The 25,517-nt window shown below is 33.4% G+C and overlaps 1 long non-coding RNA gene across 1 annotated transcript; it reads left to right on the top strand.

Annotated features, from left to right (window-relative positions):
- The first annotated feature begins 15,951 nt into the window (after positions 1-15,951).
- Positions 15,952-24,514, top strand: LOC128285146 (uncharacterized). Its single transcript, XR_008275564.1, has 2 exons — positions 15,952-16,310; positions 24,312-24,514. It is a non-coding gene; the product is annotated as an uncharacterized LOC128285146 (long non-coding RNA).
- The last annotated feature ends 1,003 nt before the right edge of the window (positions 24,515-25,517 follow it).

Here is a 25,517-nt window from a genome sequence, read left to right as displayed (position 1 = left end):
TAGGAACAGGGGATTCAGAAACTGCTATGACTCTGTTTCACTAAAATTAAAATATCTTCTAACATATACTTCCTTTACTTGTTTCATTTGTTTCATGTGAAACTATACATAATAAGCTTCAATTTGATATGTATTTAACCACCAAATTCAATTTCTATGATTTTTAGTAAATTTTCAAACTCGCGTTAGTGTTGCTGCAGTATTCTGTTTATGGTAAATTTCATCCTTTTTATGAGTTTTTATGCACTAAGTATCTTAATAGTTTTCCTTAACATCAAACATAATCTAAACTAACCATTTTCATAATTTATCATTATCAAGAATTTCCTCAACCATTTCACAACCATACCATAAGATCATTTACACAAAATGGGTATATTGCTATACATGCCATACTTAAATTTACAAGCCATTTACCAAAAATCTTACGGATAGTGTGGTGAGCCTTCGACCTATCCCGACTCACGAAATGGCTTGTCCAAAACTACAATGAGTAAGAAGGAGGAGTAAGCATAAATGCTTAGTAAGTTCATATGCAAATAATAAGTAACATAACAACAGTTATACCGTCAACATTAGCATACATCACTAAAACACATATCACATTTTTAATCATTCTTCATCATCTTATTACCTTATCGTGGTTGTATCAATACTCAACCCGAGGGTTAAATACATACCTGTCCAAAATATCCATTTCATATCACTTACCAATACGTCTCTTTACATCTCGAAATTTTCCTCCATTTGAGTAGAACTTTACCCGTTGAACACATCGGAATATAATTGGATATATGGATAACTTGCACATAAGTGCCACATATTCAATCAAGCAATCATGTAACCCGCCCATAGCGAACTCGGACTCAACTCAACGAGCTCGGGCGTTCGCATCCATAAGTGAACTCGGACTCAACTCAACGAGTTCGGATGCCTAGTTACATCTCACGAACTCGGACTCAACTCAACGAGTTCGGACATTCGCATCCATAAGTGAACTCGGACTCAACTCAACGAGTTCGGATGCTCAACCATCCTAGTGACATGTCACTTGTATCCTAATCTATTCCTAAGGTTCAAACGGGCTTTTCCTCGAACACTTATCCTTGCCGTCTTCCGTAGAATGCGAAATCAATACTCGGTAACAATTATATTTAACAAGTAGTTCACATAATTTACATATTATTTGAAATTAACCACAAAGCATACATTTCATAATAAAATTCAGCATAACATATAATTAACATCAATAACTTAAAAATAACCATTATGCTACATTATTTACACATGAACTTACCTTGGTACCAAAATACAAAGATTTTGCAATTTAGTCCACAATCTTTTCTTTTCCTCGATTGAGGTCGATTCCACGTCTTTCTTGATCTAAAATAACACATTTAGCTTATTTAATACTCACATTATCAAATTAATCCTTAACTCAAATTTTGGAAAAATTACAATTTTACCCCTAAACTTTTGCATATTTACATTTTTGCCCCTAGGCTCGGGATTAAACTTTATTCCTTATTCTTATGTTTTACAACATGCTGATCACTTTTCTCTTCTATGGAAACATCAAATTCTCACTCTAACATGTACTTGTGACTATTAGGTATTTTTACCGATTAAGCCCTTTACTCGTTTTTGCTTAAAATCGAGTAGTACAAGTTGTCTAACATAATTTAAAACTTCATATTCTATCATAAAACATCAAAATACACAAATTTCACCTATGGGTATTTTTCCAAATATAAACCCTAGGTTAAATTATTGCTAACATAAGCTTTATCGAGTTAGGGATCTCAAAAACGTAAAATCATTAAAAGCGGGCTTGGAATCACTTACTATGGAGCTTGGAAGCTTGAAACAAACCCTAGCTATGGAGAACCCTTGAAATTTCGGCCTAATGAAGAAGATGGACAAAATTGGCTTTTAATTTTGTTTTTAATTCATTTTAATAACTAAATGACCAAAATACCATTACTACTAAACTTTCCAAAATTCCTTCCATGTCCTAATTTTGTCCATGAACTTAAAATTGGTAAAATTGCTATTTAAGACCTCCTAATTAATATTCCAAAACAATTTCATACTAAAAACTTCTAGAATGCAAGTTTTGCAACTTATTCGATTTAGTCCCTACTTTCAATTTAAGCACTTTAGGCATAGAATTTCATCACGAAATTTTCACACAATCATGCAATCATATCATAAACATCAAAATCATTGTAAAATAATTATTTCTATCTCGGATTTGTGGTCACGAAACCACTATTCCGATTAAGCCCTAATTTAGGATATTACAAAAGGCATGACATTGAGTGCCAAGCCATTATTGATAAGCACATTCGGTATTATGTAGCCCTTGCAACGCGTCGTAACATGTAGTGCTTTTACGGAGCCTCTACCATTGGGTGGTATTTCATCATCACTAAAAGAAATGAAATTATCCGCATTCAAGTTGTTCACCCATCTGTCCAGCTTCTCCACAGATATATTGTTTGCCACGTAAGCTTGATTCAACACCTTCAGCAAAGTGTTCTGGTGTGGCTCCGAATTTAACAGCAGAGATAAAACCGAGATTCGTGCTGGTTGCTTATTCAATTGTTCCACCACATTGTATTCACTGTGTTTGATAAATTTCAAGAACTCCTGTGCTTCCTCCTCATCCAAAGGCTTTTTAGTTTCTTGCACGGGTGGAATTTCTTGCTCGACTTCGGCCTCATGCATCACTGCTTTCCCTTTTTGCTTCCAGTTACTGTTCTTCTTTACTGGTTCGACCTCTTTCAAAAAACATTTTCCACTTTGGGTAAAATGACCTACCTCTCCAACATCTCCAGTTATGGCTTTGAGCTTTTCATCTTCCAGTGTGACGATATTGATGTCATATTTCCATGGTACGACTTTATCGTCCTTGTACGGGAAAGGAGACGGTACTTCGATTATCATTTTTGGTTTCATCGGCTCTTTCATCGCGTTGTAATAAATTATTAACGGTCGATCCGCGCTATAAGGGAGACCTGATGACTAGTTGTCAAAGGTGCAGACTTCTCTTTCGTTGGTCTCTTCCCTCTTTTTAAGGACCTTAATCTCCTTATTATCCATCCGGTCTTGAAGCAACCTTTTAAATTCCTCACACGACTGAATGACGTGTCCTACAATTCCATGGAAATTGCAAAAACTTTGACCTTCTTCTCCGAGAATTCTATCGGGGTGACAAAGCAATCCTTTCTTAACCAGTACCTCCCAGATTTTCTACAGAGGCGTCCTTATTTTCGAAACACATCTTCTGACTTTCCATTCGTCCTCTTTCCCCACTATGCTCACATTCCCTTCAGCATGGTTAGGGAACGGGTTCCCAGTTGCGTTACTGGCACTATCGAATCGTAGGATACCCACGTCAATAAGTCCTTGAACTCTCCTCTTAAAGGCTAGGCAATTCTCCATGGAATGCTCCTGGTTCCCCGCGTGGTATGCACAACTAGTGTTTGGTTCATACCACTTTGGGTATGGAGGTTTAAGGGGTGCCATGTAATGGGGAGAAATCAGCTGTTTTTCCAAAAGTTTTGGGTATAATTCCCTATACGACACAGAGATAGGAGTAAATTGCGGTCTCTCGGGATTAGGCCTTGCTGGTCTTGGTTCGTTTCTGGGCTGGCTTTGAGTAGGTACCGTGTTTTGTGGGAATGTGGTGACGGGTCTTTGGTTGTTCGTGGCGTATACGGGGTAGGAAGGAGGTGGTGCTTGGTAGTAAGGGGTTTGAGGGGGATAATAGAAATTTGGAGGTGGATAACTTCGAGGTCAGGGTTGGTTTGGATATGGATTAGGGGTATAACGGCTTTCTATTCCCACCATGTGGGCTTCTGGTTCTTTCTTCTTCATAGGCACTGTCATTTTTGAACTTTCTGAACCTTCCATTCTACCGCTCTTGACGACGTTCTCTATAAGCTCACCGAATATTACAATATCCGCAAAGTCCTTCGTGGCGCTTCCCACTAGTTTGTCATAAAACGGCGTCTTTAAGGTGTTGATAAAAAGGACGGTTATCTCAATTTTCGTTAGTGGGGGTTCTACTTGGGCTGAGACGTCCCTCCATCTCTGCGCGTACTGTCTAAAAGTTTCTGGCGGCTTTTTCTCCATCATTTGTAAAGTCATCCGATCAGGCACCATATCTGATACATGCTTGTACTACTCATAGAATACCGACGCCAAGTGTTTCCAAGATCGGATCCTTTCCTTACTGAGCTGGTTGTACCACCGAAGAGTCGATCCTACTAGACTATCTTGAAAACAATGTACAAGTAGCTTATCTTCGTTCACGGAACTGGTCATTTTTCGACAAAACATGACAAGATGTGCTTTTAGACATCTAGTCCCATCGTACTTTTCGAAATCAGGCACCTTGAACTTCGGAGGCAGGATTAGGCCAGGTACCAAACTGAGTTATTTAGCACCTAGTACCAAGAAGGCTTCAGTACCTTCTATTGCCTTGAGTCTTTCATCCAAACTCCTATACTTCTATTGAGCCTCGTGATCATCTATTTTCAACTTGGCTATTTCGACTGGATCATCTAAATCTGGAACTACAGGATTGGCAGGGGTTGCTCCAAGATTTGACATAAATGTTCCTTGCCCTAGATGAGCAAATGGCATAGGTCGTTGTTCCAAGCCTGTGGATTCCCCTTGAGTATACCCTCTTTGTGCTACGTGGGGGATAGAATGGATCCTGGTCATGATTAATTCTTGATTGAGGTTCCATACTGTTGGGGTTCTGCATGGGTCCTTTTCCTTTGACCAAAACTGATATCATCTCCATCATTCTAGCCATTTGATCCTTTTGTTCAAGTGATTCCTCTCGAGATCTTACTATCAAATCCCTCGTTTCTTGCTGTGACTTAGCCAGTTGTTCTTGTAATTCCTTCTGGACTCTTTCTATCCTTTCGATTCTTTCATTGAACTCAGCCTCCATTGCTCTAGCTTGTCGACGCGTTTTATACGAATGGCGTGGTTCTAGATTTGAAGTGTTGCAACTGCGAATTATATGATTCTAACCTTAGCGAATGATTATGGGATATGTATATACAATGAATGGATGAATGGATGCAAAAAGAGGCGTTGATTCCAATTCAATTTCATTAGAAGAACTTCACTAGAAGAAAGATTTCTTTACATAGAACGGATGATTACATATACGACTTTGCCCTAATGCCCAAAGTCCTAACTTTCCTAAGAATCCAAGCTAAGCTTCGGCCTCGGTCTGATTCCGACTCGTACTTTAAGCTTAATAAATCAGCCTGAACTGCCAAGGTTTGCAAGTGATCAACTATCTCCCGAACCTGAGCTATAGCTTCGCCCATGACATAGTCTCTATTTCTAATCTGGTTTTGAGAATGGTGAAGCTGTTCTCTGTAATAGTCGTTGTTTGTCTCAAGAAGTTCCACTCGAATTTTGCTATCTCACAGTGCGGTCTCGAGTTCTTCTATTTTCCCTTTCAACTATTCGATCCTGCTCAGACTAGCCTTTAGCTTAATTATCGAATTATGGCTACGATGTTGCCGAAGTAATCTTTCCAATTCAGCCACCCGAGCTCGTAACTTCTCCTTTTCGTTTTGGGTTTCTAACAAACACTTCTTCAGAGTGTCCTCTCGTACTCGGGCATCTTGAAATCTTTTCTCCCAATGGTCGGCTCTAGTCTTTTCCTCTTTAATCTCTTGACGCCATTGTTCCGACGTTTTACCTAATCCGGCAGTTTTTATTGTTATACGAAGCTTCTTGTAATCGATTTTTAGACTATCTAAATCTTCCTCGGCCTTGTTCTTTCCTTTCCTTAACTTCTCGGCCTCTAGCTTGTGGATATCAACGTCTAACCCCAACTTCATTTTATCTTCTTCTAGCTGCTCTATCTTCTTCCTCAACTCTGAGTTTCTTTTCTCAAAATCTTGCTTAATGAACTCTAACTCGGATGGGATGACCCGTAAATGCTCCTCTATCGGTTTTGTGTTCCCTTGATTCTGCCTAAGGATGTTGTCGTTGACTCTCCTACCCCACCACCATTCATAGTCGGGGGTCGTCATCAGGCCTACAGTGAATCCTTTTATTCTTTGAGTTTGGTTTCATGCATCTGATATCTCGCGAACCCTCTTTTTATAATTGTTGTCTTTATAGGGGAACTCACATTGTACCAACCCTTGTGTCACCGGTATAAACTGTCTTGATCGATACTGCCTTAACACCATCAGTGGAGTGTATCCAATGGCTCCCCATATTCCAGCCAGAGGGACCCAGTCAAAATCACCGCACCTATATAAGAGCTCGTCAGGAATCAACCACGGAGCCCTCCATTCAACGTCTTCGGTCCGTAAATTTTGGAGAATAGTTATCCACCTCTCTTCGGAGATGTCGTCCCGCCTCGATGTGGCCACTAATTCTCTTAATGGCGAATAATCCTTAGAAAATATCCGATAGGAGACCTTCTCCACCTTCCAAAAATGACTGTGGAACCAAGCCAAAAGAAGCTGTGCGCAACCAATAAATCTTCCCTCGCCCGCTCTCCGGCATGTATTCAAGGATCGAAAAGTTTCTGCTAGGATTGCCGGGACGGGTGTGGTACCTTTATCAAGTCGATCGAATAAATCTAAGACGGCTTCATCTATGTATCCAAGTGCTTTAGGAAAGACGATCAAACCGTAGAGACTTCAGGCAAAAACATCAACCCTTTTCTTCGAATCCGGGTGCGCAAGAATAAAATCCCTCAAATTCCTCCAAGGAATACATTTACTATCCCCTTTTTGCTTGATGCGGGTCGCAACCCATTGCTCGCTCATCCCCGTGATATTCATCAATTTCTTCAAAAAGGGAGGGACATTAACAGGTCTTGAATAGGCCCTATCAGCCTGAATCTTCGGGCAATTAAGTAACGCCATGTATTTCTCCACCGTAGGTACTAAATCAACTCCTCTGAAAGTGAAGCAACTGTAAGCGGGGTTCCAAAATTGCGCGAGGGCCCGGAATAAGTACTTCTCCACCTTTACATCGAGCAAATAAGGTAGGTCACCGTAGTTACAGTAAAAGAGTTGTTTGACTTCGCCATTCCAACTATTCCATATATCCCTTAACTCTTGCAGTCGTTTCGAGTCACACTTGATGCGAGTGAAATCCCACAACTCCGATTCATATCCTCGATCAAACTATCTCCTTTCTCTGTATGCGTTCTCTCGGACCACACTCGGACGGACGCATTATCCTCCATTCTATCAAGAAATCTTTTTCTATGCTAAACTCTTCTAATTAGTAACCGAACGTAAATCAACACCCTTTTATGATGAAATGTCATGCGAAAATGATCAAAATACAACAAGTTAGTATTATATACAAAGAATAGAATTCAAAGCAAATAGTGAGTAAATAAGCACCTAATCGGGTAACCACTAGGGTTTGGTGTGGTTCTACCTAGGTAGGCTCCTAGGGCTCATTACATGTAGTTTGGTTACAAGTAAAGGTACTGAACCAGCAAATTCCTCGATCCTCACCCATTATAGGTTCATACTGAGACCGAGTTCGATTCAGGGGAATACATTTCCCTACGGCTATACGGAGGTGAAAACCCCACGAAGACGCAAGTACGGATGTATCCCGAAAGCGATCCACTATCCTATACGGAGGTGAAGACCTCACGAAGGAGTAGTTTTTCACGTCCACTTAAGAGGGTGAAATTGACCAATAATGCAATGCGATATGCAAAGATACCTCAAAGAATTAAACCACTTAAAGCAAGCATATTATGAAGAGAGTCGCGAAAATAACAGACAACATGCAATGCAGTAAATTTAAAATCGATTTTCGATTTTTGACAAAAGACAAAAAATAATCAATTTAAGGTTCGACTCTCGAGGTCCCCAGTGGAGTCGCCAAGCTGTCGAAACCATTCTTTTGAAAATGGGGATCGACTTTGTTTGAAAGTGAAAATTAAAACGGGAGTCGCCACCAATCTTTTATCAGGTGTGATCGGATCACCTTTGTTTTAATAAATCAATTTTAGTTTACTAAAAGCAGGGCCTTTGGTCTCTGAAACTTGAGAGAATGAGTTCTGGAGTCAGTTACGTGCGAGAAAGGATTAGCACCCTCGACACGCCCAAAAAATTGGTACCGAATTGTTTAGTTAGTGTCTTAATGTCGAAAATTAAAAATTGGGAAGGGACTTAAAAATACGATCTTTTCTATTAATACTGATTTTAAAATTCTTGAATTAGCTTAAATCGATTTGTTTAAAGATTTCCTTATCTTGAGATATTGGAGTATCACATCCCGTAAGTTAGGACACAATACCATGAATTCCTGAGCACAAGGTCGTCTTTTAATTTAAATTGGAAATCCGTGCATTTCAAAACTGAAAAGGATATTTAGCTATTTAGAACCAACAAGGGAACCGAAACCCGTAAGTTAGGGCACAATTCTTGATGTTCCAAAATGCGAAACATTGCCTTATTTATTGAAATTAGTAAAACATGAATAAAAATCTTTAAAATAATGAACAACGAGAATGATATAAAATAGGCGGAGACAAAAATAAACGAGTTGGAAATACATTGAAACAAATAATAAATATGACAATAATATTAAAATAATAACAATGCATACGATATATTAAGCGTAATAATAGTATCCAATGTGAAATAAAAACAACGAATATATACATAATAAAGATATTAAGAGTATGTACGTAAAATATATATATATTTATAAATAGTAATAGTGTTAGAAATATACTATATATAATGTTTGAAGTATATACATAAAATAGTGAAAATATAACTAGTAATGTTAAGATATATATAATATATACATATGTATAAAATAGATATAAAAAATATGTATATAATATAGTGTAAAAAATATGTACATAATATAATTAAAATATATACATAAGATAACATGTAGAAAATATATATATATATATATAAATAATATAGTATTAAAGATATATACATAAAATAGTATAATATATATATATATCGTAATATAAATTTAGAATATACCTAATATATTAAAAGAATATATATATAATATAATATTAAGAAATATAATAATAACAAAAAAAAGAGAGGGAGAGAGTGGGTGATTTCCGGCCACAAGGCCGGCCACCGTCGATCCTTAGGACCATGGCCAACCCTTGTCGATGCCACCAGTACTGCACATGGGACCTCAAAAAAACTTTTTCGGCAAAAATGGAAAAGCTTCCTCCTTTTATTTTGACTTTCGTATAAAAGAAACAAAATAAAACTGAAAGGAAAACAATAAGCAAACAAAGAACTTAAAACGAGAATAGACCAAGAAACCTCTTTTGCTTTGATATTTGATTAATCTCCAAAAAAAAAACTAGCCTCTCCAAAAACTAGCCTTTACAATAACTCTTCTCCTTGATTACTCTAAAAAAAACCTCTCAAAAATCCTTTACCATAACTTCCTCCCCCAAAACTTCTTCCTCCCTTAAATACAAAATATGAGAAGGCTTGTATAGCCATTTACAAAATATTTTTTATTGTTTATGTCTTCATTTGTAGGTACAAGTGGTGGTGGAGCAAGTGTGGCTAATGGAGTAGGTGGTGGAGTAAGTGTGGCTAGTGGAATAGGTGGTGGAGCAAGTGTGGCTAGTGGAGTTGGTGGCGGCAAAGGCTAGGATTTAGTTGAGAAAAGTTTAGGTTGTGGGCTAGGGTTTTTTTATTTTGATTTGGGCTTAGGGTTGGGCCATTAGGGTTTTGATGTAAATTGAGCTTTGGGTAGTTAAGATTTTGGGTTTTGGGTTTAATTTTGGTGGGTTAGGTAAGGTTAAATTGGGTTTTGATGTAAATGGGTTAAAATTGGCCTACAACAATGATAACATCATGCATGACATATACAGGTACTCCAGTAGAGCAAGAGGATGTGATGATAGCTGTACTAAATCAAAAGAAAAGACACCTGAGTTCCATCAGATGTCATCTTTTGGTATTTTGATGTTTTTATTTCTGTTTTCAAAAAAATTAACTCGTATTGCGAGAGGTGAGCTGAGCCTCAAGACATGCTGGGGTAATTTTCAATTTCTGTCTTTCAAAAAAATCAACTCATATTGCGAGAGGTGAGTTGAGCCTCAGGACACGCTGAGGTAATTTCAATTTCTGTTTGTCAAAAATCAACTCGTATTGCGAGAGGCGAGTTGAGCCCCGGGACGCGCTGAGGTATTTTCAATGTCTGTTTTTCAAAAAAATCAACTCATATTGCGAGAGATGAGTTGGGCCTCGGGTCACAAGCCGAGGTATTTTCAAAATTCCGTTTTTCAATTTTCTTCCAAAAATCAACTCATATGGCGAGAGGTGAGTTGAGCCTCGGCTCACACGCTGAGGTATTTTCAATTTCTATTTTTTTTTCAATTTATATTTTTCAAAAATCAACTCATATTGCGAGAGGTGAGTTGAGCCTCAAGTCACATGTCGAGGTATTTTCAAAATTTGCTTTTCAAATTAAGTTTCAAAGAAACCAACTCATGTTGCGAGAGGTGAGTTGAGCCTTGGCTCACGTGCTGAGCTATTTTCAATTTCTGTTTTTAATGTCTGTTTTTAAAGAGTCAATTCATATTGCGAGAAATGAGTTGAACTCAGGATCACATGCCGAGTAGAGAATAAAGATTGGAGCTGATTGAAGACACCAGATCTTTTCTCCCTGAAGCTGTGGTGGAACTGCTCGAGGATATCAGATCTTGCCTTTCTAAAATTGCAAAAGAGAAGACCACAAACCTTATCTGACTGAAGCAATAGAAGAGAAGATTGAATCTGTAGATCTTATCGTTCTGAAGTTACAGTGAAGCAGATCGAAGCCACAAATCTCATATCCTTGAAGTTACATTGGAGTAGATTGAAGCTACAAGGCATATGCCAGAAGATGCAATGGATTGAACCAAAGCTACAAGATGCGGTGGACTGGAAAGAGACTACCTGAGCAAGAAGAGCACCAGAGCAAATCAAAACTCGGCAAGACTAGACAAATTTGGTCTTCCTTGAAAGTCTTTGCTTTATTCTCGTTGCACGACAATAAGCAAAGAGGGGCAGCTATAGAAGCCCAAAATTTGTCACTAACCCAAAACCTATTACAATTAAACCCAAAACCCATTACAATTAAACCCAAAAAAAACCCAAACCTGTTTACAACATTTTTAGCCCAAACAATAAACCCAACTAAACCTAATTACCTAGCAAGCCCAAATACCCTATTAGTCAAACTAGGGTTTCAGAAAAGCTGAAACCCTAGCCACCCTCTCCCCACTTGCCTCTGCCAAAGTCAGCCAACTGCCCCACTGCCACTGCACCGCCGTCAGGCCGGTCACGTCCGCCACCTGCTCCACCTGCAAAATCAGGCAAACACGAAAGTAATAATTTTTAGAGCATTGTAAATGGCTATAAAAGAAAGCCAAATCAAAAAACTGGCTTCTTCGACAATTTCTTAAAAAATAAAAAGAAAAACCATTCGATTTTTTAGCGAAAATAGCGATTCCATCAATATCCAAATGAGAAAATATCATCCAAACAACAAAAACGACCCAAAATTAGAAATAAGAGAAAATCAAGAGGCAAATACCCAAGGTGATTTCGGTTTTCTTTTCTTCTTTTATTTTTTATTTTATCTATTAATTTTCATGCATATTTATATTATAAATATATAAAAAATAATACAAAAAAATAAAAAATAAAAAATTACCTTTTCCGGCCACCGTGTATCGACGACGGTCCGGCGACCGGACGGTGACCGGCCTTGTGGCCGGAAATCCCCCTCCCCCTCCCTTCTCTCTTCCTTCTCTCTCTTTTTTTTTCTTTCTCTCCTCACCAAATGATTTTTTTTTTGCAAATTTTGGACCTTTTATAGCCCCCCAAAACGACGTCGTTTTGGGGTTGGCCTTTAAACCCCAAAACGACATCGTTTAGATGCGACCCGGTCCGACCCGCCTAAAGATCCACATGTTTTTGGAAAAGCGGGAATTTGCGCATGCTGTCCTTCCGCTTTTTCAAGCTTTTGCAATCAAGTTTATTTTAAAATTTGCCCTATGAAGTTGTCGTGCTCTTCAATTTAGTCCCCACTGATGTGTTGTGTTTTGATGGGAAGGAATATTTCCTATTTTGGTCCTCTTAGGTTATGCGCATATGGCATTTTGATCCTTTTTCTTTATTTATTTTTAAAATTGCCCCAAAACTTTGTTTTTGTTCAAAAATTTAGTCCTTTTTTTTAGATTTTAGTTTATTTTCGTATTATCTTCTCTATTTTATTTTATTTTAAATATTATTTGATTATCATTATTATTATATATTAGTGTACATTTTTATTTACATACGTATATGTATTTATATCTATACATAGTATTTTTTAATTACTTTATTTTAATATTATTATATTATATCTACTTTTGAATTTCTATATTATTATTATTATTATTATTACATAGTAGTGTATATTTTTATTATCTATGTATATGTATATGCATTTATATATAGTATTATTTTAATTACTTTATCATTTTTATTTTATTATATTGTTTTTTTGTATTATTACTATTATTATTATCATTGTTGATATAGTGAATGTTTTATTATATATGTATACATATATGTATTTATATAGTAATATTTTAATTACCTTATTTTAACATTATTATTATTGTACACTTTCCTTTTATGTTTATTATTTACCACTTTATTGATAATTAATTTAACTTATCGATTATTATTATCATTATCACTATTGTTATTACTTTACTATCGCAATATAATGTATTATGAATATTACTTTTATTTTCATTATTATTTTTTATTTAATACTTATATATATTATATAGTATTATTAATAGTTGTTAATATTATCATTTTGTTAATATATTCGTATGTCATATATGGATTCTTTTAATATATATATATTATACTCCATATTACATATATCATATTTTTATTATTATGTATATATTTGAATATTGTTAGTTATATATCTTTTATACCATCGTATGTATATTTCTAATACTATATTGTATATTTCTAACACCATTATTATTTATATATATATGTATTTATGTAGCGTCTGAATAGTTTTTTTATATCATTTCTAATATAGATATATAAGTATATATTTTACATATATTATGAACATATTTTAATGTTTTCATGTATATATTTCTTATACTATTCTATGTACGTATTTTGATCATCTTATGTACGTATTCTTAAATACTATGTTATATATATATATATATATATATATATATATATACATATATAATATAAATTTTAGTACCATGTTATGTATATATTATTATTATATCTATTATTTTCACTATTATCACTTATTTTATTTTAATATTATTATGTGTTATTTGGTGTGCATACATTTTTTATATGTTCCACTATATAATATATATATATGTGAGTTTATGTAATATTATTAATAATTGTTTTGTAACATTATTATTATCATTTCTAATACGTATATCTATTTTTGATTACTATATTATGTACATACTTTTAATATTATTATGTATCTGTTTTTAACATACATGTACATATTCATGTAATATTATTAGTATATATTTGTTTTTGTTATTAGTATTTCTAATACATATCGTATATATTCATTTTAATATTATGTATATATATTATGTATGTATCTAATATTATTATGTATACACTTTTCATTTCTATCATTATATGCTTTAATGTACATACATTCAGCACTATTAGTATTTTTAATGTTACGTTCACGTCACTTCACTCATTATTATATGTTTGCATATATGTTCGTCTCTATTTCAGTATTTAATACTATTGTTATCATGTTTAATATCGCATACATTGTTATTGTTTTTAATGTTATTGTCATATTTATTATTTACTTCGATATATTTCTAATTCTCTTATTTTTGTTTCTCGCCCATTTTATATCGTTTTGTTGTTCACTACTTTAAAGATTTTTATTCATGTTTTTATTAATTTCAATAAATAAGGCAATAAACCGATTTAACATTTAGTCATCGATTTCATCGCTATATTGGGTGAAATTCGCCGGCTCGTGTTAAAACGGGACACCTTTCTCAAAAACCAAAAAAATTAAAAATTCTCGTGTTTTAGTCGGATCATGATTAAATGCTACATTGAACTCGTATTTTTGAAAATCAAGACGATGCATGTTTAATAAGATACCACTTTTGGGCGTCGCGGGGGTGCTAACACCTTCCCCGCGCGTAACTGACTCCCGAACTCTATTTTTCTCTGAACTTTCACGCAGGCCTAAAATTTGTCTTTCTTTTATCAAAAATAAAACCTTTTTGTTAAAATGAAGATTTATCAGGTGCCCGATCACACCTAGAAAAAGGATCGGTGGCGACTCCCCTTTTTAAAATCAAACCTCGGTCTTTAAACTTTCAATCAAACACCCCAATTAGTGACCAAGCTAAAATTTTTACGTCGCTACACCCTTTAATTATTTTTAATCTAAAATTCAACTTTCACCCTATATGCAATTTAGTCCTTATACCTAATTACTTTTAATTCAAGCAAATTCACTTAACTGAAACCTAATTAACTACACAACTAAATTTGTAAATATTTATTAAAAATATTTAGGAGTCCGATTTACGGTAACAGAGTCCTGGGAATGCACCTTTTTTTAATTTTATCATTTTTAATTAATTAACCATCAAAACATTAAAATTTCTTAACGATAATTTAATACCATCTTAATGACACTCCGTAAACATTTATAAAAATATTTACGGTTCAGTTTATAAAAATAAGGTCCCGATACCTTATTTCCTAAAACCACATGAACTTAATAAATCACTTTATAACATAAATTATCAAATCAAAAACCATTTTTTAAAAATCACATTTGACTCGTAAATATTAAATAATAATATTTATGAACTTACTCGTCAGATTTGGTGGCCCCGAAACCATTGAAAAACAGATTGTTACAATGCAATCCTAGACATATGACGACATAAATCTATCGGATTTGAGACAAATCTAATTGGGGAATCCATAGCATGAGTTAATGCGATAATATGGGTTTTAATTAGAAATAAATTTCAATTAATTAACTTAGAGTTAGTTGCTCTTATGCTCAAAAGAGATATTAGTATAATTTAAGGATTTCTACGAATCAATGTGTTAAGTAAAGAAATTGCGTAATTTAGACTGATAGTGACAGATGAAATCTAGGCGGATTCTTACTTAGGTATTTTTCTTCTCTCGGTTGTTATTCGATTATTTCCGTGTTTGGTTCTTTGTTGCGTTCGTTAGTTAATTAAATTAGTTAATTTTAGTTTTAATCGATCATTTGAATTATCCAGTTAAATAATAGAAAGACGATAATTACTAGTACTTGTGGTCTTTGTGGGAACAATATATTTGCTCACCGTAACTATACTATTAATTGATAAGTGCACTTGCCTTAGTAAAATTTTTGGTTAGTTTTGTGATCATCATTTATTACACCTTAAAACAAGTGGCATCATCCTAAATCTACTTGTGGAGTTTTTTATTCCACCGACAACATATCAAATATTCATGTTTTTAAATTAATTTTGAAATTACAATAAAATAAAACCATAATTAGAAGAATAAATAGGTAAAGATGTTAAATATAATGATAAATAGATGGGAGGATACAATTAAAATGCTTAAAAAACAACGAGCATAGTGGTTACACCGACTTCCCTCGTACTATCGAGAGACGTTCAAAATTTATCATCATTTATTATCATCCTTATCTAGTCTTAAGGATTATCTTTAACCAAATAATAATAATGATACCGACCTTGAAAGCATATAATTTCTTCATTGTGGTACGTGAGAAAGTGATTGAAAAGCTTTCTTATATTTTGGTTTTATTGCTCCTTTTGGCATTCTACATTTCTTTTCTTTTCAATTTAATTTTTCCCTTCTATTGCCAAAGTTATTTTATATTTGCTCTCTAGATATTAGCAAAATCACAAAGTGAGCGAAATGAAGAGATTTGATTGAAGCTTTGTGCAAGCTCTCGTTAAGATATTAGTCATGTCCTTAAAAGTAATTATTCCGTAATTAGTGGCTTGTAATCATACAAGCTATTGGTTTCCACTCAAGTTGTTATGGAGGCTTAATGGCCATTGATGTTTTAGTTAATTAAGTTAAATGTATTAGTGGGTCATCCAATTTCTTTTATTGTTCCTACAACACCGATTGAAAAGAAAAGAGGAAAGGAGAAAGGAGATAGGAGATGAGTCTCTCGATTGTCATCCACTGATTTGAGGAAGAAAGAAGGTGAGTTTTTCCGTTTCATTTTTATGAAATTCTAGTTTATAGAAGTAGTATAATTCAACCCAAAAATTAGATGTTCCAATTGTTAAGCTTTCTCTAAGTTCACAAAGAAATAATGATTTTTTGTAACCATGAAACAATAAGTGATGAGATTAGATTATATAAAATCTTGTTAGAATCATAACGGTAGTATTGCTTTAAGCTTAAATTGAAAATTAATTATATAGATGAGAAATGATTATATGAAATTGTGATTCTATGTCATCCTTATCCCTTTTTAATAAGAGAATGACAAATTCGATTTTTTCTCCTGATTTTTAGCATTTTTAGTTTGATTTGAAATTTTTCAAGAAGAAAAAATTGAAAATTAAGAGAAAAAATTTGATTTGTCACTATTCTACTGAAAAAGGAAATCATAGTTTCGTACAATCCATTCTCTTATATAGATAATTATATGTTAATAGAATTTGTTTGTAAAGGATAAAATATTTGATGATTGCTATTAAATACTAATAAAATAGAGTCCTTATAGTATGTTTATAGGAAGTCAGAATTAAATTAAATTAGATAAATTACAAAATATAGAAATTTCATTTAATATTTAAAAAGTATATAAAATGAATTTAATTTTAATATATATTAAGTTGAGAATTTATTAATTGTTTTATACTTGATAAATTAAACGAGGTTAAAAATTGGAATGTCCGTGGAATAGTGGAAAGAAGGAAACGGGCAATGAGCAATAAATTCGATTGTGTTCTCTAATAATTGTTCTCAGTTTATTATAATTGAATGATATAGGTAACGACATATACATTTGACTATTTAATTTAATTGACTTATGTCAAATTATATATACATATATAATTGCGATTGTGAATTGTGTTAGATAATACTATATACGGTACAATAAGTTTTAGTAAGGAATAGTAAAGAATGATGCCCTATTAACAAATAAGTTTTAGTGGCGTTTGCAATTTACTTCGTATTGAGTACTCTTTATTTTGGTAATATACTGATGAGTGTTGGGTATATATATTTTGAACCTAACGATGAGCACTAGGTGCATATATATTTAGCGTCAGATGTATATTACTTCGATAGTTCTCAAAAGTATTGAATGTCTATGAGAACATATCGATGAGCACTAGGTACATGTTATGTTAGTGTGATAGTGAATTATTCCGTGTATTGATTTTGAAACCGTGTTTAGATAATAGAGACTTCTTAAGTATAAATATAACATGGTTAAAATATAAGTTGGTATGCAAATAAAAGCTTGAATTAATCATTTGAACTTTAATACAAGTGAGAAGCATAGCATGTAAAAGATTATGTGAATTTGTGTATTATGATCCCTAGGGGCTGATGACATTATAAAATGAATTGAAGCATTCGATTTATAGAGTAAAGATCAAAATAGAAATGATATTATGAATGGAACACAAATGTAGATACTAATCTTAGTAATATAAAAGCTTTGAAGGCAAAATTTATTTGTTAATATACGAGAATTGAATTACTTAAATAATTTATGTTTGAATTGATTAATTGAACCTTAATATAATTGAGAAGAATGATAGCATGCAAAAGGTTATGCGAATTTACAAGTCATGGGAGACGATGTAATTATAAAACGAATTGAAGCATTTGATTTATAGAAATAAAATTACAGTAGAAATGATATTATGAATTGAACATAAATGTTGATACTAGTCTTACTAATACAAAACCTTGAAGCCACAATTTATTTGTTAATAAACGAGACATACATCAAATTTTGACGATCTTGATAAAGCACTAAAGAATGAAATTATTATTATTTAATTGATTAAGTAGCATGATATATACTTAATAGTTACATAAATTATGTTAGTACTACTGAGTTTCTCTACTTCTCTGTCCAACGTGCAAAATTATCTGTTTTTATGCACAATAATAATTGGGTAGGGTAGAGTTGTGGTTGATGTTAGGAGGACTCTCTTCTTATCTCAACAATTTTGTATTCTACTTATTGTCTTAAATTTTGTGTTAATATGTACCTAAATTTCTAAATAGCTATTGAAGTGTTCATGATCATTATGAATAAATAATATTAATGAAATGGTAATTCAAGCTAAATAAGGTTTTTAGATATATTATATTTAAAAATAAAATGATTTTGAATTATATCATAATTATATACTTAATTGTTCCATAATTGAATTAACATAGTTTGAGTTATTTCGAAAGCGTAATGTGACATCACACTTTTAATTTGATGATCGATCGGATGTGGGTGTCATAATAAATTACATAAAATATATAAAATAAAAATAAAAATAACATTGTAATTAAAATTAAAAATTACATTAAAATAAACCAAACTTGATTATAAAATTTTAATTGTTTTTAAAATTTTAGTTTTCTTTTTATCTGTTGGTGATTGACCCATATAAGCAACGAACAAGTAAAATAGAAAAGATTAAACATACAAATATTTACGTGGAAAACTCCTCTAAATAGGATAAAAAAACACGAGCAAAAGAGGCTTTGCCTTTTCACTAAATGAGTAAACAAACAAGAGTACAATATGGATAAAGTAAACCTAAATGTACTAAGCATACATTACCAAATCCCGAAACAAAACCCTAACTTGGGAACAAATTTCTCTCTATAGTTAACACCATAAATTCTTTCAAACTTATATGCGACTACATATTGTGGCCCACAAAGAAAAGTCATTGCTGATTGGCAAATCAAAACATGGATAGAATGACCCCTTTAAATAGGTTGAGATAAAAGGGCTAAAATGACTAAAATATCCTTGAAGTAATCAGAGTTCAACTGGGAGAAGAAGTCCTACTTGGAGTCTAAAACGCGGCTACATTAGATGAGATATCGTTGCGACATCACGACTCTCCTTATCATGACTTCGCCCTTGCTCCTGCCTCAAGAGATTTTCGCCTCGTCTTGACGACCCTCGTCGTGACATCGTCCATTGATTGTCGCGTTGTCGCAACGTCACATACATTCTCACAGGGGCGTAGCCAGGGGGCCTGGCATGGGCCCCAGCCCCCTTAAAATGTAAAATTGCATTTTAGGTCCTTAAATTTTTTTAAAATTTTAAATTAGTAAAGGTAAAATTTCACTTTGGCTCCCCTAAAATTATAAAAATCTGATTTAATCCTTTACAAATTATAAAGATATAAACTATAAAAAATTAAAATTTTATTTGGCCCCACTAAAAAATTTTTCTGCCTTCGCCCCTGCCTCCTCGTTGTGATGTTGAGCTTCTATCTCCGGTAAGTGCCTGCAAAACGTCTGATAAATGCGAGGCACACCCCATATATCTCTACTTTGACTCGTATTTATCATGTTTCCTTTTCCATGCCTGTCATGGGCATAACTTGAATTTTGCAGAATGTCAACTAAGTCTAAATCATACTTAAACTTGGAAATTGAAAAATTTTTAGTCTTCAAATCAAAATTGTATAATGCAATAAGAGCTAGTAATACCTGAACAGGAGAGAAAACATCAACTCTTTTCACTTGAATGTAACCCTTTGTGACAAACCTTACATCAACATTCTACAAACCATTCGAACCCTAAAGACCAAAAGAGGATGGGACTATTCTTTAAATCAAGCACATGTTTGACATCTGAGACGACTCCACCTTCAACCGGATTATATGTAAAGAACAACAAATCATCACACTTGTGCTTGGCCACATCAGCTACCTCTGTAATTATCTGAAACTGTCAGAAACTGAAATTTTTGATCTCGTTGAATTTTTAGATATCCAAATTCATTGTTGTTTCACTAAAAGAGTCAATTTGTGGAAGTTGAACCTTACTCTGATACCAATTTATTGGGGATCAACCCATACAAGCAATGAACAAGTAAAATATAGAAGATCAAACACACAAATATTTACGTGGAAAACTTCTTTGAAGAGGATATAAACCACGGGCAAATGAGGCTTTGACATTTCACTAAATGAGTAAACAAACGAGAGTATAATATGAAAAAAAATAAACCCAAGCATACTAAATGTACATTACCAAACCCTGAAAACAAAGCCCTAACTCGATTTTTTTTTCTCTATAGTTAACACAAAAGACTCTCTCAAACTCATATGCGACTACATCTTATGGCCTTCAAAGGAAAGTTCTTACTAATTGGCATATCAAAACAAGAATACAAGGGCCCTTTTAAATAGGTTGAGATAGAAGGGATAAAATGACTAAAATATCCCTAAAGTAATTAGAGTTCAACTCAAAGAAGAAGTCCTGTTAGAAGTTTAAAACACAACTACATTAGATGAGATATCGTAATGACATCGCCCTTGCTCTTGCCTCAAGAAATTGTCGCGTCATTCTGATGACCCTCATCGTGACGTTGTCCCTTGCTCATTGTATCGCCGCAACGTCACATATCTTCTCATCGTGACGTTGCATGTCTGTATCCGGTAAATATGTGCAAAACATCCGATAAATGTGAGACACAGCCCACAAATCAATTCGTATGATGGTATATTCATCACGAATTTCATAGCTTAATATTTATAATATTTTGAATATATTCATCATGAATATAATGGCTAAATTAATGTGGAGGATTACTTAATATTGGGAAAGAATATTTTAAGGAAAGACAAAAAACGAAAGTATGTATCATAGAAATTAAGTTACACATTTGACATATAATATTCTCAAATTAATTAAAATATTGGGTTTATCTAATTTTCAAATTTTAATGTTTGTGTTAATTCATATTTATATCAAGTGTGTATTATATGATAAAATGTCAAGAGTTAAGGAATAATATTGTGGTCTTATACACAATTTTAATTTATGAAGTGTAATTTTACTGTGTGTTATAATTTGTTTTATTTTTCTTAACTATTTTTGAATGTTTGGTTAAAGTTCTATGTGAGTAGGGTAATATATTCCTAGAGCTTTTTAATTGCAACGTTTTGGGAAGTTGGCATTTCTTTACCCAGTTGGAAAGCAATGCTTCTCTCACCTTTTGTCTTATTGCATTTGTCATCCTCAAGGTTTATCTCGAAAGTTTGGAAAGAGTCAATAAGTTCATTGATTAACAAACTTTCAAGACCTTTAGTTTCCTCAATAATAATGAACTTAATAGAGAATCCCTCTGGAAGAGATATCAATACCCTTTTTACCAGTTTGATATTTGAATATTCTTCACCCAAAAAAAAAAAAGGCCTGGTTTGAAAGATCAGGCAGTGCTGCGTAAAACTCTCCAATGGCTTCAGTTGCATTCTCAGGTTCTCGAACTTGAAGGTCAGGCATATTCGATTTCTTGATACTAGAAGTACCTTCATGTGCACTTTCCTAGATACCCCAAGTAGATTTGGCAGTGATACATTTAGCAATCCTCTTGAATTCCTAGCAAGCTTTTCCAACTTATCTACTCTCTCTTATTTTCAATATCCATCATTAGTGGCTCCCATCCAGTAAGAACAATATGTCAAGCCTTCTTACCAATAGATTTAATATATGCTTTCGTGCGAGCTTTTCAATAGGCATAATAACCAATTTCCAGTATTAGAGGATGTGAGGTAGATAAACCTTTCATAGCTTAAATCTAACAACACAAGGGATCTCCACTAACTATATTAAGTGACAAGCTCTAATACCAATTATTGGCCTAAACAATTGCCGAGACATAAGTTGTGTGCTTAAAAAAAGTGGCTAAGGGAATGAGTACTCCTTCGAGCACTACTATAACATGAATAGAAATGAGAGACATAAAGTTTGTTTATGTAATATGATTTTCCTATGTCTGCGGAGCCTAACCCAGTAAGATTTATCCACTATTTCAAACACTTCTAAAAAGTGACCCCAAATCTATCACACCCCTGTGACAATTTTTTTACTTTTGTACCATTGAATATTAGAATTCTCACCACTAAATTCACCCTTATGAACTAAACATGTATCAATTATATAGAGTTATTTGAGACTTGCTAACATAGAGAAGACCTATCACAATCCCTACTAAACAAAAAACAAATTAGCTAACTACAATATAATAATAACAAAAAAAAAGGTAAACATGGACTCTTGACGGCTAATAATGAAACGTTCCAATCCAATATTCACGATCCAAGAGATTATATAAGGATAATCCAATCTAATCCAATTTTCAAAATATGTTTCCCCAAGTAATATGATCTTCATTAATAACCTAAATACAATCTTTATAATCACTATAGCCCATAATTCCAGTTCAATAAATTGCCAATAACACAAATATAGAAATTGCATAACTAATCGTAGTTATTCTGAGAGTGGGAACTTCCTTGGACACTCCTTTATACTTTTCACATTTTTCAACAAAATCCTTAAACTTTAAATCTTAAATCTTTAAAATTAAATTCTAAACTTAATTAAAAAAAAATTTAAATTAAATGGCTCACAATTATTCGGAAATTTACAAAGACTGTGAGCTAATCATTTTCCAATATGAAATGACAAGTGGATTAAATTCTTTTTTTTTAAAAAAGAAATATTTCAACCAAAATTAATGGCTTTCATGAGTAAAATTATTAGAACAATAGCTTATTTAATTAAAAAATTAAAAAAGTTGTTTAAAAAGATCTTGTAATTAATATTTTTTGGGTACACTAAGCGTATGATTTATAGATTCATGTATATATATTAGCCAGTGTTGGTCACTGTGATAAGGAAATGCTTTTTAATTGTTTTGCTTTAAGGTAAGCTTATGACTTTTGCCGGCAAAAGTGTTGTTGGATCCTACGGTTTGGCTTAACAAGGGATTGACAGAATTGCTTTTTCCAAGCTTTGCGGCATATAATGTGTTTCGTTATAATTGAATTTGTATGCTTGGTTTATGTTGGGTCAGTTTGACTTTTCTATTTTAGATTTTGTGGGTGATAATTTATGTGGTATTTTTTTTTTGATGTTCTGTTAAAGAATTTTTTTATTATTAATAATAAAATTTTGTTTGCTGAGAAAACATGTACATATATTGACGTAGAAAGATGAAAATCCAAGAGAGAACATGTGGACATATATACCTTACCTTATCATATATAGTAGTAGTTTTCATTGCTTAGATTGAATTTAAAAGATTACTTTAGCTTTTTGGGCGGGTCATTACCATATTGCCTACTGTCACACAAAATTGTTTCCCAAAAGCTAAACATAAGTGATGCCCCATAAAATGCAAATGATGAATGAATTAACAAGCAAAGAAGAACAGAGAAAACCAACCCAGTTGATGGGTAATTAATTACTCCAATTTAAAATTTCGACTAATTAACTGATAAGTAACATAGCTCTATCTATCTATATGTACATGTGTGTGTGAATTGGATGATGTCTTTCATCATGTCTTTTGTTTTAGTTTTATTGAGCCTGGTTTCTCTCTTCTTACCCCACAATGCCAGGGGAGTGGCCCTGGATTAATATTGTGGGATGTCAAGGTGGTGCAATTGAATAAGACTGAACAGCAGATGAAAATATCTTCTCAAAATATTACTGCCTGGCCTTTTTCCATGATTGCAATAACTCATCAGTTTGGGCTTGTCGTATTTCCCCATCATAGGATGTCTAGTTGCCTTTACATCTTAACACTTGCTTGTAGGTTTGTACGCGCACTTCTACCAATGATAAGCCAACCCAACCATTTTGTTTGGCTTTTTGGATGACCAAAAATTATACATATATAGATATATACATATATATCAGTCAGATTTTGCCTTTTGTTTGCTTCAAAGTTTGCCAATCAAGGCAAATCCTTGGATAGATGACCAGTCATCAAGTCCTTTACGAGGACCTCATCTTCCAGTGTCTAGCGTGTCGCCTGCCGATGTACTTGTTTTTCTTTTTTTCCTGCCACACGGGAAGCACCTAATTTATTGTATATATCTGAAAATCCATATGGGCAAAATAGATCATCAAAACTACGCATTTAGAATTACGAATTCAAAGTGCTAATTGCCCAATATTCCACTACTCTTTGTTGATAGAGTACATATGCAGATTCTCTTTCAAAAAGGAAGGAGGATGTTCGGCTTCAACTTGTAGCTGATTGAGACCAATGTACTCTCAGATTATCTACGTTTAGTAAACAAAAGAAATTGGGACATACTGCTATGCTATTCATGCTAGGTAAGCTTTTTTTGTTAACTTTAATGGGAATATAATTCTTCTCCAATTTCCCAAGACATAAGTAGCAATATTCTAAATGGACTGCTCTGCTCAATATGACATGCATATGTGTGTATGAACGCTTTAACTGTCAGATACCCTGAACTGGGATCGATAAAAAAAGAAAAGAAAAGATGCCTAAGGATGGATAAAATTGCCCTCTGCACTCAACTCAGTTGAGATTCCGGAGAGAGCAAGGTTTAGGAATTTTATTTCACGTTATAGCCCGGTACTGCAACCACTTGGTCAATCAATATTAATGGACAATTTACAACCGTCAGCCTCAGCCATTAGCATATAAGCATTTCCAGCTGCTAGCTACTAGCTACTAGTACTACCTCATAAAAGTCAGTGGGCCTTGCTTGACCATAAAAACCCTGTTGATATGTTGTGATCGGTAAAGTGGAACACTTTCGACAAGCACCACTACTGATTGATTGGGGCTATTGGCTATACCTTTCACATAAATTGGATTCCAGTTTCAAAGTATCACCTAAGTAGATGAGGCTAGCCACAAAGTTTCAAATTTTCAATTAAAGGAAGCTGTTAATTGCACAGTAATCTACATGATTAACTTGTAATCTTGTCAGTTGAACGTTACTTCTCTTATGGCATGCATGTTGATCAAACTTTTGAAGCTTGCATGTTTCCTAGAGAGGGTTTCAGTCCCTTTATGTTTGGGTCTTCAAACTTGGCTTTTCAACCAAGAGGCAATTAAGCAGCAATGGATTTAACACTTGGACATTTGGAAGGCAATCTATTATTATATTTCTGTTTTACTGAATTGGTGGTAAAGAATGAAATTGTCACAACATCCTCACTTTTAATAAACAATAAATATTATTTTGAGGATAATTTTATTTTTATATAAATTTTAAAAGAATAATAATTTATTATTATTTATTACTATATTTAAATATTTTATTGAGATAGCATCACATTTTATCAATTAAAAACTTAAATATAGTAATAGATAATAATAATAATAGTTTTTGTGATTGCCATGGATTTGATATTTGATGAAT

This window comes from Gossypium arboreum, chromosome 12, assembly GCF_025698485.1.
Source record: "Gossypium arboreum isolate Shixiya-1 chromosome 12, ASM2569848v2, whole genome shotgun sequence".
In the NCBI taxonomy this organism is placed as follows: domain Eukaryota; kingdom Viridiplantae; phylum Streptophyta; class Magnoliopsida; order Malvales; family Malvaceae; genus Gossypium; species Gossypium arboreum.
The sequence above is the reverse complement of the archived record's forward strand: the minus strand, read 5'-3'. Positions and strand labels throughout refer to the sequence as shown.